Source organism: Elaeis guineensis, chromosome 12 (assembly GCF_000442705.2).
Source record: "Elaeis guineensis isolate ETL-2024a chromosome 12, EG11, whole genome shotgun sequence".
Lineage (NCBI taxonomy): Eukaryota > Viridiplantae > Streptophyta > Magnoliopsida > Arecales > Arecaceae > Elaeis > Elaeis guineensis.
In genome coordinates this window covers 5,487,122-5,494,070 of record NC_026004.2, presented here as the reverse complement: position 1 = coordinate 5,494,070, position 6,949 = coordinate 5,487,122, and the positions used below count along the sequence as shown (strand labels likewise).

At 38.8% G+C, this 6,949-nt stretch overlaps 1 pseudogene; it reads left to right on the top strand.

The window, feature by feature from the left end:
• Positions 1–337: 337 nt before the first annotated feature.
• On the top strand, positions 338–6,190 carry LOC105054889 (chlorophyllase-1-like; annotated as a pseudogene).
• The last annotated feature ends 759 nt before the right edge of the window (positions 6,191–6,949 follow it).

Sequence of the window (6,949 nt, the reverse complement as noted above, 5' to 3'; positions counted from 1 at the left end):
TTGGTTTTGGGCTATAACAGCCGCCGTCCTGCTCCACCTCCTTCTAATGCCTTTCCTCACCACCACCATCCCCCTCGGCACCGCCCCCTGGCCTCACCAGCCTCATCCCTGCCACCATTGCCGCCACCCCGCTCCGCCTCCTCCCGACGTTCTTCCTCACCACCACTATCCCCCTCGGCTCCACCCTCAACACCTTCGTCGCATCTTTCGGCCGTTGCCAAGGGGGAGGGGCTCGAGAAGACAGTGGCGGAGAGGAGGGGCGTGGGACTTGAGAAGACGGTGGTGAAGAGGAGGGGGGGTCTGAGAAGATGGTAGCAAAGAGGAGGGGGCTGAGAGGATGGTGGTGGGGCCGGGGGGAGGAGGCGCGGAGAGGTTGGTGGTGGAGGAGAGAGGGCAGTTCACCGGCGACGTGGGAGGAGGGTAAGCATTGTGAGAGGAGAAGAGAAGAAGCAGCGCACGAAGAAGAGGGCAGGGGCAATTTTGTCCAAAAAATTTATTACCAGATTACTACATCTCCGATAATCTGGATAGCCATTCATTGCTCAGACAATCTGAATTGCCTCATGAGAAGTAATCTAGATTACTAATACAATATAGATTGTCATTAAAAATGAATACCAAATATAGTTATCCGATGGGTTTAGTTTAAATTACTGACAATCTGGATAGATTGCCGGCTACCAAATGCAATCTTAATATTTTCGCACATAAATATGTGCGACCGCTTATCTTTTTGTGAATATTTTTTAAGCATGTACGGTACTTTACAATACTTTTTAAGTATTAGAGAGGATCCGTTCCTCTTTTCTCTCGGCACCGACAAAATGATTAATTATGGAGCATGAAAACTACCGTTCGATGGATCGCCCAAGACGTGGCCCCATGGGCGTCTATCTTGCATTACGGGAAACGGAGAGACCAACAAGAATGCCATGTCCTCGACGCAATGGTGCATCGGTTTCTGCTAACCAAATTTTGCAGGAAATTTTTTTTAGTTTTCCCTGACCGGATGACTGATGAATTGAAAATGGCAAGTGGGAAATGTAAATAGGAACCGCGTTACGAACCTGGGGAAGCCACTGACAAATTTACTGTGGCAAGGGATCAATGGGCTCTAAAACCGTGAGAAATCGCTAGAAAATAGAGATCTGGTCAAGTCCGAATCCCCTGCAATGCATGTTTCTCACGGTGCAGGATTATGCATACTTGGACAGTCGACATATTGTCCATCTTGAAAATGGACGATTGTCATCTGCCATGTTGCCGTGCGAAACATGATCGGTGCCAAATAGTCTCCCTTTCAAAGATGGGACTCCATGGTGATCCATATGGAAAGCTTTGGTGAGTGGGGATAAACGAAAATGCTCAAGATCACTAGGCATGACCTGATTAGTATCACTAACGTACCTGTATGCTGCACCAGTTCTCAACAACCACTTCAATCTGGTGGATTGAGCAATGATCCGATAGGTCATTGGATTAAGAAATTATTAATGAACTAGAATGAGCAATGATACGAGGCCCAACTTTATCAGCTTATAAGCCATAGACAGATGGGAAAAAAAAAAAATTTTCTTTATCAATAATGACCATGATTTGAAGAAATTAATCTGACTTTACCACGGTTGAAGATAATATAAATTATAATAAGTTATAAAAACCTTCCTAAAGTTTATATCTGCCAACTTCCAATAGCTGATTTAAATGTATATATATTAGTTAAATTAACAGTATTAGTAAAATTATTTATCTTATGTAAAAAAAATTGAATTTATTCCTTGGATGACTGATATGTTATTTAATTTTTTAATTATTTTTAAATTTTTTTGATATTTAAATCTAATTTAAGATTATTGATTTGATTAATATTTATGATTAAAGTATTTATAGATTTCTCAAATATAATTAATATCTAATCTCAGTTTTTTTTTAAAAAAAATTACTCTAAAAATTACGGTACAAAGTTTCCGTGGCCAGAAGCAGCGCTACGTGGCCTCATCTAATCCGAAAGCAAGACATTGCCGATAGCGAGACCGAATTGCCGGGGAAAATGACCGATTTTACCAGCAAGAAGCGGCAAGGACGGTTGTGGGGCGTTTCCTTTCGTGCAGTGTGGGCCCCCGCTGTCGCCGAGGGCAAAGGGCAGGGTACACATTTGAGTCTGAAAGGGGCCCAGAAGAAAGGAACCTGAAAAGACTGGACCCTTAGGAAAGTGTGTTTTTTCTTTTTTTTTTTCCTTTTTTTAATAAGAAAAATTATGGAACGAGTTTTGTTTGATTTTGCTCATCAAAATCAACAATGCTGATGTTGTCATCTTGTATGGTCCAAAAGCAGCTAAAAAGCTGAGGACAGGTCACAGAGCACTGACATCAAGAAAGCTTCTTTACATCTTAAATTTGACCCATGTAGCTTTAAAGTGACTTGGTGTTGAATTTAGAACGGCAAGGAGCTTCAAGTAGACTATACTCTTTCCAACACGTCTTAATTTTTCCTTTTTTAATAAAAAAAGGGACTTTTAAAAAATTGGATTAGAGAACAGGGACTAACATGCCCATTTGCCTTTTTTTAAACAAATAAAAAGTGACAATTTATGTTCTTCTCTTTGGCCAAATAAATAAAAGTTAAGATTGAAAGATACAATGAGATCTAGCATACAAGGAATACAATTTATGCAATGTGATTGCCAGGAGTGAAGACAAGAGAAACAAGATAACGATAGTGATTGATTCTTTTGTGTGGTCCATATCTATTTTACATTAACTGTTCTCTGTCTTCCTCTCATGGGTCACGACCGATGTCAAGTTCTTAATACCTTCTTCACCAAATTGGTTAAATTTGCTCTTATTTGTTCTGTAAGGAGAAAATCCAATGACCGTTGCATGACTGGCATTGAAAGTGACACAAAATCTATCCCTATCAACCCCCTGGAGTGAGCTGGGTGGAGCTATCAATGTCATTGTATTGTTAAAGAAAAAGATGCAAATCTATGTGCTTAAGATAATTAGGCATGACCTGATTAGTATCACTAACGTACCTATATGCTGCACCAGTTCTCAACTACCACTTCGATCTGGTGGATTGAGCAATGATACGGTAGGTCATTGGATTAAGAAATTATTAATGAACTGGAACTTTTTTCGCTCTACACTAGGCACTACATGCACATCCTAAATGATTCCACTTTTTTTATAGAAAATTTCCAAAATGTTGTACTGGCCTTTCCAAAATGCTTCCGAAAAGTTATACTGGCCTTTCAACATGATTACCAATTTACAGAAAACTAGTCTAACTCAAGGTCTATTTGGATATTTTTATATGATTGGACTAAAAAATTCTGTAAGAGTCAGACTTTTTAGCCCATCTATCTTATATTTTTCAAGAGCCTGTCCAAATGCACCCTAGATTAATCAGCCTTTGGCTTATAAGGCAAAAAAAAAAAATACTCTACAGATTTTTTTTTTTCTTTTCATAAAATTTGGATTGCAAAAGGTTTGATTGATAGAGGGTTATGCTTAAATTGATGGTATAATTAATCCACAAATCCGACAGCCCAATCCTTCAAAAGGAAACAAGCCCCAAGCATATGCTTTGAACGTGGCCGGGAAATTGACTCGAGTACTCGCTCTTCTATAAATTGGCCGCATTCTTCCTCCCACAATATCCAGTCCTGTGCTCCACACACTGAGAGAGAGAGAGAGAGAGAGAGAGAGAGAGAGATGGCTTCCGTCATTATCAACAAGTCGTCAGCAACGTCTGCCTCGGTATTTGATTACGGAACGCGGTTTTAAAAAGAAACTAGTAAAGCAAGGTGATGAATCCTGTCCACCATCGTTCATTTTGGTGCTCTATCCTACGGATGCAGGGACCTACACGGTTGTTATCTTCCTCCGTGGCTCCCGTCTCTGTAACACATACCGCCAGCAGCTCATGCGACATGTTGCTTCTCATGGATTCATTATGGTTGCACCGTAGGCATACATGCTTGAAATTCTCACCGTTGCCGCAAATTTTTAGACAGAATACGTCCATACATATTTGAGAGTCCCTCGATCACTTTTCTACAGCGATTATCCATCACATCTATCATAAGATGAATAATACTATAGATTGAATTGCCTCTTTTATTGCTGAATACATTGATGGCTGAATCTGATATTATGGAGACATATGTCCGAAAATATTATCTGATATTTTATATTCTGATCTTTTGAGCTATATTCACGTTAGAATAATATAATCACTTAAATGTATCAAAAAAAAAAATAAAAAACATCCATGTGCAGTTTTTTAAAAAAAATTATAGATAGAAAATGGGTTTCTCCTGGATTGACTGGCCTTAATTTTACGTTTAATTCCTATTAGCTGGGAATCTTTACTTCCTGGTCCTTGATTTCAATTGCCATGTTATAATCAATCCATGAACTATTGTAAAAGAAAAAAAAAACAATCTAAATTTGAGTCAAAATGGACATCAACTTAATGCAAAAGCATGTCCATCTGTGAAGGATGTGGCAGACGTAAAATGATTAACTGTGTGAGGATGAATTAATCGTCAAACTGCAGCGAAACAACGGATTGGACATTAAGAATATGCGAGCGGGCAGATGTGTTTTTTTTGGGGGGTGGGTGGGGGCGCTTGAAAAGATCTTTTTAGAGCGTGAGAAAGAGAGCCGGGCCCGGTTGAGATTTTACTCCTTCATGCATGGGAAATTAATTATCTGTGAAATATTTTAAGTATTACCCACAAGACTTTGCAAGCCTCTGCTAAGAAATATTTTGTCTGTTGTTGTTTAGTGTTGCGGATCTATACCTCAGTCAGTCTTGGCTACAATATTCTCGTCTCCGATCGAGTTATGAAACATAGATACCCACCGGCTATACGCATATATGATAAGGATGAAGGTTGCCGGATATATCCAATCAATAGAAGTTTGCTATCCCTTGGCATTGGACGATCTATTTTAGATCATCTTTGATCGATCTATTCCAGATTATCTGAGACTAACATACATCCTACAGTTTTCATGACCTCAGCTTTATACGACCTACTATAGCTCGCACATTGCCTGCCAATCTTTGATAGCTTGCGGCCAATACCTGCTCCGTGGACTTCACAACCTCGGTATCAGGCAATCGATTATAGGTCGTCTGTAGCCGAGTTATAGTTTTTGTTATCAGATTCGTCTCTCTCAAATTAGAAAAGCCTAGATAGAATAGAATTCCTCCGCGATCGAGTCTCTCATAGAAGAAAAATATCTCATCCGAGACAATCTGTGCGATAAACCATAAAGATTATCAGTATTCCGAGATGAATATGACTCCAACTCCTCTCCTATTAATAAAGAGACTTTGGAACCCTCAAAGTAAGTTCTTTACTCTTTGTTCTTTCTTTCTCATTATTCTACATTTCCTGACTTGAGTATCGAAGGATTTTCATCGAAGAATATCCCGATGAAAATTTTTTTACAGATATTCGAACGGAGCTCCAACAACAGTACTCTTATTTTGTCCGCATCAATCTCGACATCCGATCTCAAATGAAGAGATCAGGAGCAACACCCGGTGCACCGTCATATCACCTTGCTCCGAAGAAGACATCACCTGTGCAGGTGCCGTCACCGACTGGCTATCTGAAGGACTCCAATCCGTGCTTCCGACCGCAGTCAAACCCAACCTTGACAAGCTTTCTCTAGCCGGACATAGCAGGGGCGGCCATGCAGCCTTCTCTCTGGCACCTGGCCATGCGAAAACTGAGCTAAAATTCTCTCTACTAATGGATATCGACCCTGTGGCTGGACGTAGCAAGTGTTGCCAAATCCCACCTACAAGCCCTGCTCCTTTGAACTAGAGATCCCAGTCTTGGTGATCGGAACCGGGATTGGATCGAAGAAACAAATTATATTTTTCCCTGCTCGTGCACCGGCTGGAGTCAACCATGAGGAGTTCTACAATGAATGCAAGTCACCGTCCTACCATTTTGTGGTCACGGACTATGGTCACCTGGATATGTCAGACGATACTGCTCCCAAGTTCACGAAGTGTTTGTGTAAGAATGGGACCAAATGTAGAGAGATCATGAGGAAGACTACTGGAGGGATTATGACTGCGTTTTTAAGGGCTTATTTACTAGGTCTGAAAACAGATCTCAACGTACGATATAGTGGTTGATCCTCAGACTGCCCCAACTAGGATTTCTGTCTGTCTGTCTGTCTGTCTGAAATAAGCAGCTTAATTTGAGTTTGCTCGAAAAGTTGTTCTGCTGTATATACATAAATGAAGTTATGGCCTCTGCAAGAAAAGGAAGCTAGAATCTGTGTTATGTCGTACTGAGTATGTACATCTAAACTGTGCTGATGCATGCTTATTAAACTGTGTTATGTTATGTTCGCACTGTAAGTTTGATTCTGTGTGCGCTAAATGAATGTTGGCAGTGTAACAGTTTTTCCCTATTATTCTTGTAAATTGTTTGTTTGCACGGGATGATTCTGTTTTGCTTTTTCTATGTTATCTTCGAACCCGTTTGGCCAGAATACGTTACATTATGAGATAATCTGATAATTTTTAAAAATTATTTATTTAAAAAAATAATTGTGAAGAAAAATTTTACAATATTTAATTGATGAAAAAATTACAAAAAAATGACATCGAAAAAAATTATCATATTTGGTTAGAGCTATTTTTATATCGAAATATTGCTACATTTCCGACAATATCCTTAAATAATTTAAGTAATAATATTTTTTTCTTAATTTTTTTGTTGGCATTAATTGTGACCCACTTATATAAACATTATCATTATCGGCTATTTCGAATATTGAAATATATTTACATGAGTTGATAAATATTTTAAATTAATTATATATATTAAAAATATATCAATTATTATAAATAAATTTTAATATATTTTTGATATATAAATGAATATGTTAATTATTCATAAATCCTATAT